Here is a 17,218-nt window from a genome sequence, read left to right as displayed (position 1 = left end):
GAAAGCGTGGATTTATAAACGCCTGGGACCAAAAATTTGAAAAAAACGCCCAAGATGGCGGTATATAGGGCGTTGTTGGGTCAAAAGACGCTCAAATTTTTGTCCACTACAAGTGATCTTAAGCTACTTGGGCAAAATCTACTTTTTACTTTTTAGTCCATCCTTCCATCTTCTAATTGTACTAGGATTTGAATTTATAGTAGTAGCAGCAGTAGCAGCAGCAGCAGTAGTAGCAGCAGCAGTAGTAGTAGCAGCAGTAGCAGCAGGAGCAGCTGGTAGTAGTAGTAGTAGCAGTAGTAGTAGTAGCAGCAGTAGCAGCAGTAGCAGCAGCAGGAGCAGCAGGAGCAGCAGGAGCAGCAGTAGCAGCAGTAGGAGCAGTAGGAGCAGTAGGCGCAGTAGCAGCAGTAGCAGCAGTAGGAGCAGTAGCAGCAGTAGCAGCAGTAGGAGCTGCTAGCTGCTGCTGCTGCTGCAGCAGCAGCAGCAATAGTAGGTAGTAGTAGTAGTTAGTACTTAGTAGTTAGTAGTTAGTAGTTAGTAATAGTAGTAGTAGTAGTTAATTTGAAGTATTTGTTTGCTGTTAATTTGAAGTATTGGTTTGCTGTTAAAAAAAATTATGGTTAAGCTCCAATTGTCCTAGGATTTGAATTTGTAAAATTACATCCATAACTTATATCCAGTAGTAACCCAAATCAACATGTTTCACTACTTAAATGGAAGCCAGGAATCATATCATGTAAGAAAGCTCTAATTATTAAATCAGTTCTAAAATATTATCAATAAAACTAATCAAAGTTTCTAAGTAAATTGTTATTAGAAATATTTATCATGATAATAACTGCAAATGTCACTTAACAATGTAGCGTGCTCAACTATAGAAATTATTAATAAAAAGTTGTATTAAGATAAGTAAGTTAGTATTTTATTAAATTTAGTCTAGTAAAACAACATGATCTTTACTAATACGTACTTCTATTACAAACCGATCATTATAGATCTTTTACTATATATTGATTTTCGATTAAACTGAAGGTTACAAAATCTTCTTCGCAAATCCGTTTTGTCGTAATTATCTAACTAGTAATTATTAAAGTATAATACTAACTTAACGCACATCGACACGTCCTCGTTATTTTATTAAATGCATGATAAAAATATAAAATATTGCGGAAGAATATTTTCTGAAGAATCAGATAACAATCCTAAATTCTTCGGAAACGACATGAGAATATATGAACTTCAATCTTTGTCGGTTTGGTAAACCTCCACTTACTTACTTAAATATAATATTAGTTTCATATTTAAACATTTTACTTTAAATTTAATTTTTGTTTAAACATATTATATGATAACATCTCAATACCATGATTCAACGTCTAGGGTGTAAAGGTGCCCGGCTCCAGATTTCATATCATAGTTAATTCATTTACTACTAATTGAAATATTTTATGTATGTATATATTTTTAGTGTAAGTTAATAGAGTTTTTTTTCCAAAGTAGTGTTGGTGGAAAAAAATATTTACCATAAGGGGACTATGGGTGGTTTACTCGTGATAGAATCTATCACTTCCACTATCCAATCAAGTCATGCCATATGCACAACCAATATTCTATCACTAGTGATAGAAATGTAGAGGGGGTGGTATCACTAGTGATGGTATCACAACCTTTTTTATTTATTCCATCAGTGTACAACTCCTCAGCACTAGAGTACAACCCACCATACACAAAGTTCCAAAGTTCAACGCGTGACCACCACAACGCGTTAACTCTTCCACGCGTGACCATCACTAGAGGCGGCGGTGTATAACGCGTGACCACATTTCATCACGGAACAATTTAGCTCCACCTCGGGTCCTCTAATAGTGTTCTCATAAAAATATTTATCAAAATGGTGTTTTATCTCATTTTGATAGTTTCTCACTCCTAATTTCATTGGTTAACTTCACTTAATAATTAATTAATTTATTTGCTTAATCAGTTTTTTATTAAAAAGGTTAAATTTTTAACCTTAAATACTTTATACTTTCGAAACTTTGAGACTGCACATTTGAAAATAAATTTAAAGATTTTTTTTTCCGTGAACCGTAAAGAGATTAATGTGCTTTTTTTATCCATATTATAGTTTCATTATATATTTATATACATACCAAGAAAAAAAAAACGAGCAACAGTAATAAATAAAGTAATTACGTATATTATCTTTATAAACTATATATATAGAGAGAGAGGAAAACATAAAATTGTTTAATTCGATTTCGATTAATAGGTCAGTGCGAAATTCATAGGCTGAATTCGATTTAAATCGAAATTCGAAAATTGGTTCGGATAATGAGCCATTATATTTTTTTATTAACAAACTCACTATTTTTTCTTTTTTTTCTTAATCATCTTGTTATAATTTTATCATATAATTTCATACGATTCTTTTAATTTTTATTTTACATCAACTCTTTAAAATCAGAATATGTATATCAAACATACTCGAATGAACTAATTCAAACTCGAATAACGAATTGAATTCATGTTTCCATCAAATATTAAAAATAGAATCTAAAAGAATCATATAAAATAAGTTTACAACACGAAATAAGATAAACAAGTTGCTTAGGAAAAATAAAAAAAGAAAATAATTATAGTGAGTTGGTTAACAAAGAAAATTATGGCTGACATCTATACCAAATTCCAAATTTGGCTTTGAACTGAATTCAACCTATTAATTTCAAAGCGAATCCATTATTCAAAAATCGCATTATATAATTTTGTTTTTTTTTTGTTATTAAAATACATTTATGTTTCTATTTAGTTTATATATGTATACGCACATATAATTTATTTTTTTATTTACTGTTACTCATTGTTTTTATATTATAAAAATATAACATGGATGATAATATATTAATATCTGAATGGTAATATATTAACTCTCTCTGCATCTCTAAAAATAGATATATTTACATGCTTAATTACATCAGTCACAAAGATTTTTATATGAGTTATCTCTTTGCATTTCTAGAAAAAAAACATATATTTATGTTAGCAAAAAACATTTTTATATTCGTTGAGGAAAAAAAATATAATTATATATGTGAGGTTAAACATTTTTTATAGTATAAAAGCAGTTTTCTTAAATTTAAAAAATATTAAGTCATTATTGTTTTATGAAATGAGGTTATCCAATAATATTAGGAGTGAGAAATTAATAAAGTAAGATAAACACTATTTTGGGAAATACTTTTGATTTTACTTTTGGACCAAAATGACAATAAAACTGAAACCACAGGGACTCAGATGCAAAAGGTTTGAGTTTTGGACTAAAGTGTCAAAAGTGACCAAAATGACAGTTTACTCAACCACTTATAGGCAACTAATGTCATTTGCATTTAATAAATAAATAAAAAACAAAAAGAAAAACAAAATTGAGGACGCCGAGATTATAACCCATGTCTTCTTATTATTAAAGTGACTTTCAAACCACGAAATTAAGGCTAGAGGATATGGTGATGGTCCTCCAAGGGATGATGATCCGCCACGTAGGTGCCACATCATAGTCCTCCCAAGGATGGTCCATCCCACAAAACTAGAGGGTATGGAGGATGGTCCTAGATGATCCTACCCCACCACTTTTATGTTTTTTATTTTTTTAATCTTCTACTTTTTTTTTTACATTTAACAAATAAACTAACAAAATATTTTCATTAATATTAAAAAATATTATATAATAAGTTATAGTGTATATCTTTCAACATGAAAAAATAAAAATATGAGTACTGTTCTTTTCTTGTCTAGCTGTTTTCTCACTTTCGTTTTTATATCACAAAGTAACATATAGTATAGGGGTAGTTCTTGACAACTTTGAAAACAAAAAGGATAAAACTATAAAAAAGCTCGTACCCCCATGGCCCCATCTCCCTTTTGACTTCATCCCCTCTTCTTCTATCCGTCTCTTCTTCATCGCCTCTTCTTTCTACCTTCACTGCTCAACAATGGCAGTTTTTTTTTTTGAATTTTTAATCTTCTATTTCGAAATTCAAACACAAACACAAACAAAGGGGCCCACCAGATTGGATCGTCTTGAACTTCCAAACCTTGACGCTGAAGACGGGGACGGGAGGGGGCGGGATGGTTTGCTGCCGGCGCCGATCCTCGACGGGGATGGGGACGGACCCCATACCCACTAGCCTAAGTGCTTCACAATGACATTTTTCCGATTCATTACGTATATATTCTAAGTTTACAGTGTAAAGCTAAAAAATTTGGGCCCTCGATAGGTTTGGGCCCTGAGCCGTCACCCATCCTGCATACCCTTCGGGTCGGCTCTGATATTCACCTTAACCTACCCACGTTGCGTTTTGTCTTCTGCATTTTCTAGTAGTTTATATAATTAGTAGTAGTGGATTTAGTGGTATTCTTCATGTTTAGTTATTTTCAATTTCAATTTGTAAGCTTATAGAATGGCATTAGATGTTATGAGTTTTGTTATGAATGAAATATGAATTAAGTCTTAGTTTCTCTCTAATTTTCTTTCAAACTTCGATCTATTTTTTTTATCACTTGGTTAACAATTAGGTTCGTAACATATAGAGAATTAACTTGCGTATCATGTGATGGATATAAAAGTTAATTCTTTTTGCACATCATTTATTTGATGAGATGTGTGTAAGAATTTTTGTTCTTTCATTTAGGGTTGAATCACCGATGACACAGCAAAGGAGGTGGCAAGTGGGTGGGGAATGTAGGGGAGCGTATTTTTTCCTTTCAGTTTTTATCATTTTTTTTATTTGAGTTAAATTACATATTCTAAAATGGTAAAATAGTAATAGTATATATACTTGACAATTATTTAACAAATGCTAGTGTTTGAATTCAAACATGTTAAAAATTAAAGATCGCATATATCAAATGTTCAAATATATCTAGTATTAACTATAAACCCTATAAGTGTTGTTTTTGCTAGAACAAACAGACTACTTTTAAATATATTACCTAAATGAATGAAATTTAAAGTATATTTACATATATAATGGTAGTTGACCATAAGTGGGTTAGTTTGATATTCAGGATGAACCTCGCTCAAAGTTCGTTTTTAAAAATGACTTGTCACGGTATACAATGATATTTTTCGGTGCTTTCACATTGCACATGATGTAATAGTCAATATTAGACTTCATTGTTTTAAAAAGGAAGTGCTATTCAAGTGAGTTGTAATAGTCACTTAAGCATATCGCCTATAGAAATTTGGAAACTACTCTTTTATATACTAGTGTATGATATTTTTGTATTTAAAATTTTGTATGTGACAATGCATGTAGCTATGATCATTTACAACGTACAAGCCAAGCTTAAGTTGAGATAGGTCAACTCAGATTCGAGCTTGACAAGAAAATAAGCTAACTCCACTAAAAATATCTGACAGGTTGAAAACATAAACTCAAACTTGGCTTTCTTTTTAGTTAGGATCAAATTCAGGTAAGCTTTCTTATTAGTTTGGATCAAATTCAAGTAATACCTACCTCTAGAGAGGAGAAAATCTTTTACTTTTTTAGAAGGGATGTGGGATTAGCATTTATATGAAGAAAATAACTTTAAAAATTTACAAAGCAAGAATCCAAAATTCAACCCGGAAATAGTTTTTTTTTTTTAAATGAGCTTATGTCATCTACTCGGTGAGAAACGCATCTATTCGGTTAGACAAACTAGATGAGCCAATGCACGAGCACACCTCGTATTAAGCAGCTCTCAAAACTTTATATACGAGCCTAAAATGTTATACAAACTGCTTTAGATAGAACTTTCTTTGAGTGAGTTTTACGCCTCTATTTATTTGAACAATATATAGATAAGCGTAGCTTTTTACATTTAAAAAAAATCTAATACCCACATTATTTGTGTTTGTGAAACTGATAAATTAAGAACTCTTATAATTTTAAGTTGACATTAAGTCATTAACACTAAAAGATTATAACTTTTCCACGACGTTGTGTGCAGGGCAGGGGTTGATTGGTGGTTTGTGGTAGGAGGTTTGTGATTGGTTAGGTTTTTTTCTAAAACACTAGGTGGGGCCTTTTCCACGCCCAACACCACCCTATGCTTTTTTTTTTACCACACGCTCTTCCTTATGTGACTGTCACATGATGCTTAACGCCCTCTCTTCATACCCTCCACACCGAATGGTCTAAAAGATTAAAAACTATACCCTATCGAAACCCCAAATGTCTAACTAGACACCCTATCGAAACCACACCGAAGCCTCGAACCAAACTGTTTGACCCAAACCTTTAGCAAGTTACATGGAGAAAGGCTTTCTTTATTAAATTGTTCTACAATGATGGTGGAATCAAACTCTGTAAGAATTTGTTTTATATAAATATATTATAAATGGTTATTGTTATCATTTTCCTAATAAATTATCATTGACTATATTATTATTATATGGTATTTTTTTTTAAAGGAGAACTTCATTAGAAAACGCCGAACCTGAAAACTGGGACGACCACAACACACAAACAACTAAATATTAACAAATTTACACCAATCCGCCCAAACTAACTTCCCTTTTTTAAGTCTATGATTACACCAGAGAAAACTTGTAGCCCGAACCTCGCTAAAAATATCTTCTACATTACGTTTTATCCCGTTAAAGCGAAGATTGTTCAAATATCTTCAAATAGTTGGTAATTATTTGATGCGATGTACGCGATTATCCTTACTAGATAAATATAGGGTTTCCTTTTGGGTATATAGAATGAAAATACTAAAGGGGTTAAATGGTTAATCATTTATAATCACATCAACCCTTTTGGGTATACAGAATGAGAATACTAGAGAGGTTAAATGGTATCATTTATAATCACAACATCAACAACATACTATGCGCCCCCTCTTCTTTCTCTCTCTAAATCCGTAGGTTTCAACCTACCTAAGTCATTCTAATCATACACCCTAAATGGGAACTCAATCAATCAAGAACATGTCTACCTCCATCTTTGCGATTTCTGGATCATTAGGAACACATGTTCTCTACCTTCTTGTTTATATTATGTTTTGATAAAGTATTGATCAACATGTGGTATCAAAACATATGTTCTCTAAAACTGGAATTGAAATATGATTCAAGTAGTTTTGATTAAGACGCTAATGATTAAATCGGTTCTTTATACATATATACCTATTTTCGGATATGATATCATGTGTTATGTTTTCATGGATTTTCAGATCTGATAAACTTGCTTTAATCTCATAAGAACTGAAACATATATTTTTTAAATCTATTAATCACCGGTGTTTATGATTTCGATTCCAGAAAACCTTGATATCAATCATTAATCTTCGAAGATGTTCATCTTAATTGTTTTTATGTTCATCCGATTTTTCGAAGAAATCCCCCTATTTTGGGATAATATTAGGATATGATTATGTTTTCTAGAAAAACTGTATAACTTCATCCCCAAGTTTCAAATAAAATATTATTTTTATCTTAATTGAACTGTTAGGCATGATAGATACTGAAACACCTAAGATCTTTCAGAATAATTGTAACACCCTAATTTATTAAACTATATATGTTGGTGTACATGTATGAGTTATAATATTAATAACAAAATAGTGAGATTAAAAACTAGGAATAATTAACCTAGTTAAAACCTTGTTATAAGAGATGAGAAATCAAAAAATTTTAACTCTTTTATAAGACTTAGAAACTAGAGGAGCTAAAGGTGCCAAGTTTGAAAGATGTTTTATTAAAATTCTGGATAAACATCAGAACACACACTTTGTGTGTGTGTCCTGATCAATCAAAACTACAGGGGGTGACCTAGCTCTTCTCCAAAACCCTAATTCATCATATTCTACTCAAAATCAAAGAGAGAAACTAAATTTCAATCGATTCCAAGCTAGAATTGTGATCCTACAAGTGAATAGATCACAAGGTATGTCAATTTCTTAGATTTGGTGAAGTTGTGAATTCACATAAATTCTTATAACTGCAATTATTGGAAAATTGATTGATGTTATGATTAAATTAGGATGATTATAGGTCTAAGAACAAGTCTTAGACAAGAAATTGATGAATTCATGTTATAACCTAGTGATTTCAATATGTATCATATGTGGGTTATATGGATTTTGTGATAAACACTTGAATCATTAGAATAACCGATGTTAATTGATTGTTATGAAGTAAGTTCATGTGTTGTTTATATTATTCTTGTCATATGAGTATGAAAAGAGTGCTTTGATAGGGTTAAATTGTTACTTACGAACATGGTAATGTTATAGTAATGATCTCGCCTTTAAGGTGTTCGACAAAATGTCTAAGCGAATCTAGAAATATTAATTTATATGAAAGAATCACTTATTTGACTAGTTGGAAAACATTGGATGTCGAATATAGAATTATGAATTCTAAACAATATGTTCGAATGGAATTCTATAGGTAAATTGGGTGGTTCGTCAAGTAGTCTAGGCGGCACAGATAATCGGTTAAAAGGAAGGCTTTAAAGGTACGTGGCTATACGCTTCATAATTTTTTTTTAGTATATTATGTGTAGTTACTTGAACAATGATTAAATCGTTATGAAGTTTGGTTATTACCGAAACAGAGGAATTCCGTAAGTATTAACCGGTTGAAATAATTAGTGCATAGCGATACGTAAAAACTTAGAAGTGGTGGATTCCACTATAATGTTTAAACGGGTCAAAGTGATCCAAAATTTTACATGTTTGGTTGTGTGAAAGCAATGGATTTCGCTAACAAAACCAAACGGGTCAAAACAACAAAAGTTATAAACTTTGATGAAATAAGGCGATGGATTTCGCTAAGAAAGATAGACGGGTCAATCGGATGTCTTGATGCAAACCGGGAAGGTTTCACAAATTAAAGACCTCGAAATGATGCCGTATCTTGAAATAATATAAACTATAGTCGTTAGCCGAGAAGGGTAACAGTGAATCTAAGTCATGAACTCAGGATTGAGTATGACTGAGATAGGCGCAAATTTTCAATATAGAATTAGTGTTGAAATTTCTTAAACAGTTATAGTCAAAAGGGTTGAATAAGAGACAATCATGTAAATAATGATGTATACACTTCACGGGTAGTATCTCGGAGAAGTTGAACTGGTCTTGTAGATAAGTCTTGGATAAAAAGACAAGTGATAAACCAAGTTGGTGAGTTAAAAGTCTAAACGGGTCAAAATAAGTTGTAATGTTTATAAGCCGAAGGCTTAAATTTAAGAAATTTTAAATTCAGATGTTGGACTTTGATTCCATATTATAGAATATCGAATTACGGTCACGTAGGAAGAAACGGGACCTAATTCGGATCAATAACGGACAAGTTATGTCCGTTTTCGTAAAAGATAGCATAGATGGAAAACTGCAGGTTTTTAACCCGATTCGGCTGGAAAAACAACACTGTCGCGCCACGCGACAGCTACATCGTTTACTTCGCGGCCCGTGACGCTTGTCGCGTCACGCGACGCCAAGACCTGCATCCCGTCGCGTTACGCGACGGGTCACCAGTGTTGAATTTTGTTGCTGATTTTCTGTTTTATGCATAAAAACTAACATAGACAAATTTCTAGCATTCATAACTAATAAGTTTGAGTGTTTTGGTGACTAGGTAACTCATGGAATGGGTCGGATGAAGATCAAGCTAGTACGAGGACCGAACACACAAATAACAAAGCTTTCGCAACTAAATTAAGACCTTTGTTACTAAACTCGTTGGGGTAGTTTTGTCCAACTTATGTAAATATTGTCTAAATGTTTTGCAAGCTAAGGAAGTTTAGTTATGACAATATGGTTTGAAACTTAGTAAACGCATTTTGAAGGTTGTGAACTTTATATAAAGGTCATTACGTTGGTATTTTTATAACGAAAGCATTTTAAATGCATTATATATTGTATGAAGTATAAAGAGACTGTAAGGGTCTTAAAAGTTGGTAATCAGAGCCTCATTAAGACAAAGTGTGTTCAGTTCAAAGCTTGATCAAGACATCCGGTAAGAGTTACTTATAAATGAGTTTAGATTTAAAGAATTAAATGATGTGAAATATGTGAAAAGTGTATGGGAGGAGTGTATGAATACGCTTGAACCCGGGAAATACACTAAGTAAGAAAGGTAAGGCAAGATATGTACTTGACCAAACCGAAAAAGAATAACACATTACTTATGATTAAGTATGTGTGATATAAATTCCATATAATAAGATGGAAATGAATTGAATAGTCATTGATTAACTATTATGGACGTTTCAGTTAAAGAAATGTCTGGAGTAACCGGAGATGATTCGACATCTCAATTGACTGAACAAATGAAAGCTAAGATTTCCGAGGAAGTCGGAAAAGGTCTAGAAAATAGTCTATCACAGTATATCGATAGATTACAAACCACAATCGTGCCGGTGGTGGAAGATATGATGACGGAATTGAAAGACAGTATCTTACAAGAAAGAGATGAAAGGATGATGTTGGATGTTGATCGAAGTCCGGTAAAGAAATTAAAGATTAATAAAGCTCCCAAGAAAGGAGTTATAAAAAGGGGGTTACATAAATGTAAAATATGTGGAAAAATTCACAATGGAAAATGTTATAAGCCGGGACATAAGAAGTCTAAATGTCCAGAGCGGCTTGGAACCAAAGAAACAACTGACACAAAGTCTGATGCCCAGAAATCAAGGGCAAGGTCGTTTCACATGATAGCCACAGAGGCTAAAGCTGAACCTGATGTCGTATCAGGTATATTCTTGTAAATTCAATTTCAGCATGAATTTTAATTGTTACGGGTGAAAATAAATCGTTTGTTTTATACCGCTTTATTCAACACCCTAAATTCGCGTTAACGAAATTACCTATGCTTTAAGAAATAGAAATAGGCAATAATAAAAGTTTTATTGTTTATAATAGGTGTTGAAACTGTACATTGAGTATTGACGACGAAGAATACTTCGTCGACCTAATTCCTAAATCAATGTGAAAATTTCAAGTGGTCATCGGGAGGGATTGACTAGCTTGATATCACGCAAAAGTAATATGCAACTGTAAGGAGATACAACTAATGTCTCTAAGCGGAAAACATATTAATAATTATGGGGAGAAAAATAGTAGTCCCCTAAATTGTTTATTTATTTAAGCTAATAAATTTGTTCAATATGAATGTAAGGCGTATATGGTTTACATACATGATTCGACTAAAGAGTCTTTAGAAAAGTTAGACATATTAGTCGTACGAGAGTAGAGGAGTTTTTTCCGGAAAATCTACCGGAGATACCAACTGAAAACGAGGTGGAGTTTGGCATTGAAGTAGCTTTCGGGTGCGACACCGGTAGCCAAGGCTCCTTATCGATTAGCCATTAGAATTATAAGAATTTTTATTACAATTGCAAGTTCTTCTCGATGAAGGATTAATACGGCCGAGCGTTTCGCCGTGGGGAGCGCCGGTATTATTCGTAAAGGTGAAAGATGAAGACATACCGGAAATAGCATTCCGAACGCGTTATAGACATTACAAATTCTTAAGTGATGTCTTTCGGATTAACCTATGCATCTGCAGCTTCCATGGACTTCATGAACCGCGTCTGCAAATTGGTGCTAGCTAAGTCAGTGATAATATTCATTGAGAATATTCTCATGTATTCAAAGAGTGAAACGGATCACGAGTGTTATTTGCGTGTAGTACTTGAAACGCTTGAGCGTGAGAGACTTTACGCGGAGTTTTCGAAATGTGCCTTTTGGCTACGTGAGGTACAGTTTTTAGGGCATGCTATTAATGCCGATGCAGTGTTAGTGGATCCGTTCAAAAATAGAAGTTGTGTCTAAATGGAAACCTCCGAATAATCCATTAAGGATTAGGAGTTTCCTAGGTTTTGCGGGTTATTATCGGAGATTTATATAAGATTTCTTTAAATTCGCAAAGGCCATTAACCAAACTGAAACGTGAATATGAGAAATTAGTATGGGAAGTGCACAAGAAGATGCCTTTCGAATACTTAAAGAAAAGTTGACCAGTGCTCCGGTATTAATGTTACCAGATAAGACTGAAGACATGGTCATCTATACTGACGCATCCCAGCTTGGTCTCGGGTATGTATTTATGCAACGAGGGAAATTGATCGCGCATGCTTCAAGACAATTAAAGATCTATGAAAATAAGATTATTCACCCATTCGGGTGCAGTCAATACAATTAATAGTGCCCTCAGGTTTACTCGAATGAATCAGAGAGGCACAATTGTAGGCCAGTTGAAAGACTTGGTAGAAGATAGTAATGGATTAAAAACCCATTTCGATCGAATCTGGATTCCAAACACATGTAATGTTAAAACTCTTCTTCTAGATAAAGCCAACAAGTCCCGCTATTCTAATTATCCGGGAGCTACCAAAAAGTACCAAGATTTAAAACAAAATCTTTGGTGGCCCGGAATAAAGCAAGACATCATTAATGCTTAACTTGTTTACAAATACAAGCAGAATACCAGAAGCCTTATGGTAAACTTCAGCCGTTAGACATTCCGGTGTGAAAGTGGGAGCATATTATTATGAATCTGTAAACTAAACTACCATGAATAACACGTGGATTAGATGCCATATGGTTAGTAATTAATAGACTGACCAAATGTGCTCATTTTATTCCGATTCGCGAAACATACACTTCTGAGAAGATGTGGGAAGTATACACGAATGAAATTATATCCCGCCATGAAGTGCCGGTATCTATCATATCGAATAGAGATATACGGTTCACTTCAAACTTTTGGCGCGATTTCTAAGAATAGATGGGTACTAATTTGTTCATTAGTACCTGAAGGGGTAAGGTCCTAAAAGCTTTGGAACAAGTACTTAGGACCATACCACAACTTCGTCTCTCAGCCCTTTTTTGAACTTGCGCGGCCGCAAAGAAGGCTTAAAAGACAGATAGCAGACAACACTCGCGCACCTAAAAGGAAATCATAAATCCTTGCGCTCTCTTCCATAAACAAAGGATGAAAATCCTAAGATGAACACTTCCGCTTAATAATATCCAGACTTGAATATTATTTACTTGACTGACTCCACATAATAAAGAGTCACACCAGATTACAGCAGTAATCTTCTAGAAGGACCCAATCGTGCACCACCAGACGGTTATAACCGTCTGGCCACGTGTCACCATCCCAGGCTCCCCTGGAGTCACAATGATAGCATGTAATTAGAAAGAAACCTCCACTTGATCACTTTCCACGTGGCAAACCCCTAGCCATAGATCTAAATCACGATCCGTGTGCACGTACGTCGGATCAAGAAACTTAACGGAAGGAAATGTAACCGCTTACGGGGTTAGCATCTTCCGTTAACTTTTCACCAACAGGTTTTCCCGCCCAAAACTCTCGGCTATAAATATGAGAACAATTTAGGTATGAAATTCAAGTTACACACACTTCTTCAATACTTCTTCTTCTTCTTCTTCTTCTTCATAAACACATACTTATTCTCACGCCGGAGTCGGGTCAAGGAGAGAACCTTCTTCTCCCCTTGACGAGGCTAACGGTGCTTTGTTTTGCAGAGTTTATCGGAGAGGAAGGTCAGTAACGTCGAATCAAATGAGAGAGAACAAACCTCTTTATGCAGATCCAAACCCCCTAGATATTTCGATCCCGGTCGTTTATCTAGTGTTTCTTCATTGGCGCCCACCGTTTTTTCTCTGTTTCATCCATTTTTCTCTCGTTTTTTTGACCCACTTCGTTGATTCCATTTGCATATGGAAGAAACATCAGCTCATCGACAAACCGGCCCTCAGCCGAATTTTGGTAACAACGTCCAACTTGAAGGAATTCCGGAAGACGTCTCCGATGATAATGAGGTTCAATCCAATCGAGTAAACGATCCTGTCACTCCAGGAATGCTACCAGCAGACCCTGTTCACTCAATTTTACCACCAGGAGAAACTCCAATCTCCTGGTACGTCAGGTCTCAAGGGGCACTAAATGCAGTATACACACAGTTGTGTGCACAAACTGCACCCTTAACCCAATCACGAAGGCCAGGATCTCGTGCTCATGCTTCCCAACGGGAAGAATCATCTTACGAAAATACAGAAGTTTACTCCAGATCTACAGCAAGGAATGAGTACACTCAGTCAGGAAGTCATCAGAGAGAGTATCATGGTGAACTACACCCTCACCGAAGACAATCAGTTTATGCTAGGCTGGATCCTCAACGAAACACACACACCGATGAATCCGATCCAACCTATCGTGTGAGTGAGAATACCAGTGTGTTTAGTCGCTTGCAGCCCAATTACAACAAATGCAGACCTCGTGCGGTTTACAACCCTGAGGCCGAGCATAATTACGATTTGATTTACCGCCCTGCGGAAGCAGTGGAAAATTTGAAATTCATCATGGAAATCGCTCTCGCGCCACTTGAGAAAGCGAAATTACCATCTAATGTGGGAAAGTTCAACGAGTTGACGGACCCGGATGATCATTTAAGAGTGTTTACAAGTGCAGGGTTGGTTGGGGGCTGGACCCTACCATTATGGTGTTACCTATTCGTACAGACCCTAACCGGCGCAGTAAGAATTTGGTTCGATAACTTACCAATCGGAAAAATCTCATCGTGGAAAGATCTGCGTGAAAAATTCCTGACACATTTTAGCCAACAACGACGTTCTATTCGTGATACATCTGATGTAATGAACATTTAGCGTCACGATACAACAAAGAGGTACTAGAGATCGGTGATGTTCATGAGCAACTAATTCGCGCCCAATTCAAATACGCAGTTAGATGCGATGACATGATTAAAGTCTTATCCGGAACAGAAGGCCTCCCAAAAAGTTGGGAGAAGGTGATGGCAGCGGCAAAGGTTTACCCTCAGACTGAAAAGAACCTGTTGGTGCACTGCATCTGAAGAGATGGTTAAAAGCAAGAAGTCGCTTCTAAAGAAAGAATTTGATCTTTTTCGTGGGTTAAAGAATGAGAGTACACGAGAGATTATTGAACGATACTGTAACTTGCTTGCCAATATGAAAAGGTTGAGTATTGAAAAGAGTAATGAAGAGTTGATCGACAAACTTGCTGATGCGTTGCCATATAAGAGTTGGGGCACATACTTGATGATGCTCAGAAACAAGAAAGGTTTTAGCAATCTGACGCTCAGTAAGTTCATCGAAAAAATTGAAGCTCAAGAAATGGAACAGAGAAAAGTGATTAGAATGAAAGACTTCGATGGTGAACAAGACATCGGGTTATATTATAAAACTGGGTTAAATGATAAATCATCAAATCTATCTCCAAAGATTGTGACTGGTATGAGTGCCAAAAGTGTATCTGAAAGTCCATCATCTGGATCAAGCAGCAAAACCAGTTTCACTTCATTTTCATCTTTCGATCCAAATATCTCTGCAACTAAGAAAGGGAGTAAGAATTTCAGAAAATCCAAAAACATCAGAAAATTTAAAAAACCAAAAACATGATAAAATTAAAAAATGAGTTCTTGTTGCATAAAAGAGGAAATGATAGTACATCAGTGGACTATCACAACATGCTAAAGAATTGGAAAGTCAGAATGTGATAAACGATCTTACTGCGGATGTGTCAGTAGATTTTCGCACATTTAGTAAATTGAAACGAGATATAAACCTAAATCAAACTTGCTTAATTCGTGGGTAACTATTCTTGAATATATGGGTAACCCCCGAAATCTTGTTTGAAAGGTCCCATATTCTGAGATACTAGGTCTTTATGCTCAGTGATATCTGGGGTATTATCCCGGGACTTCTGCTGTATGGAAGTACTGACCTAGTCCCCAGATAATACTTTCTGCAAATGCTTGAAAAAGCGCCGCCCTCAGCAATCTGATTAAACAATAAAATTGATAGTCATTGCTGTTGTAAAAAAGATCCTCTAAAGGGGACCCACTAAAAGTCGAAGCCGTCATCTCTCTGCGTATACGGAAGTATCGACCTGAGCTCTCACGGCCCTCGCACATAACCCCTTTACAGATATCATCTGTGGTATACTCACCTGTAAGACTGAATATTTGGGATCTGGATACAGGAGTATATTCAAGTGGAGTGATACACAATTAAGTTTAAGTCTCTAAAACATTAATATCATATCTCGAATTAATTGAAGTCTGCGTGAAAATTTAAGTGGACAAACATACTGACAATCTAGGTAAATTGTTTAGAACTTAAAATGTTTAAAGCTTAACGGTGTTAGTAATATGTCTCATATACTGATATGATCCTCTTGCACGAGCTCACAAAAATATTGTCTGTAAATAGTTTATTTCTGCATTTTATTTTCTTTTAGAAAAATCCAAAAAGATTTTCAGTGTGTTTTAGCATAAATTTTGAAAATTCAAAAAGATTTTCGACAACTGATGTTGAATAGCTGATTTTCAAAATTCCGAGTGCTAAACATGATGAGCAATATTTGAGGGGGAGTGTTTGTGTGAAATTAAATGTTTTCATAATCTAACCTTTCTAGTGGTTCATCAAAATCTGTGTTTGTTTTGAAAGAAAGTCTGATTTGGTGCGGAGTTATATGTTTGAAATATATGTGAAAGGCATTTACTTTGAGGTAGAGCTTATGCAGGATAAGATGAGAAGCTGTTAGACGAAAAGCCAGACAACGATCCTGAAGATGTTACTGAAGAACAAAGGAATACCAGTAAATCGAGAGGGGGAGTCTGAAGATAGAGAGAGAGAGAAGCCCAAAGACTGATCAAGACTGAAGATGTGAAGACACAGCATTGGTGTGACTCGATAGTCGACTCCATCAACATCTGAGGGGGAGTCTGTTGGTGCACTGCATCTGCTGATTACGTCTTGTATCGAGTCATAGTCTTAGGTTGTTAGATCTGGGCACGAAATACGAAAAATAGTGAAATTGTATAGGTTTTAGGCATGTTGGATCGCTCATGTGGCCCCTTAGGGTTTGGACCGCTCGAACGGTAACTATGCTGGTCCGCTCGAACGTCAAGAGCTGGATCGCTCGAATGACCAAGACCTGAACCGCTCGAGTGACAACTTGTCTGAACCGCTTATTGGGCCTGTCCAATAAGCGGTTCCAGATTCCTATATATACCCTATGAGCGATTTCATTTGTAACGGTTGCTGAATCTCGTACCGAAGTGCTGCCGGATCGAGAACTGAATGTAATTGCTGTCAAATCAATAAAGAAAGTGTTTAAAGTGAATTGCAAGCTATTCCTACGTTGATTACTTGTTTTCCG

General features: G+C 35.1%; 1 long non-coding RNA gene across 1 annotated transcript; it reads left to right on the top strand.

Moving 5' to 3' along the window:
* Window positions 1-7,786: 7,786 nt before the first annotated feature.
* Window positions 7,787-9,855, top strand: LOC110940467. The gene is made up of 3 exons (XR_002593188.2): window positions 7,787-7,925; window positions 8,432-8,498; window positions 9,620-9,855. It is a non-coding gene; the product is annotated as an uncharacterized LOC110940467 (long non-coding RNA).
* Window positions 9,856-17,218: the final 7,363 nt, after the last annotated feature.

Source organism: Helianthus annuus, chromosome 15 (genome assembly GCF_002127325.2).
Source record: "Helianthus annuus cultivar XRQ/B chromosome 15, HanXRQr2.0-SUNRISE, whole genome shotgun sequence".
In the NCBI taxonomy this organism is placed as follows: Eukaryota; Viridiplantae; Streptophyta; class Magnoliopsida; order Asterales; family Asteraceae; genus Helianthus; species Helianthus annuus.
The sequence above is the reverse complement of the archived record's forward strand: the minus strand, read 5'-3'. Positions and strand labels throughout refer to the sequence as shown.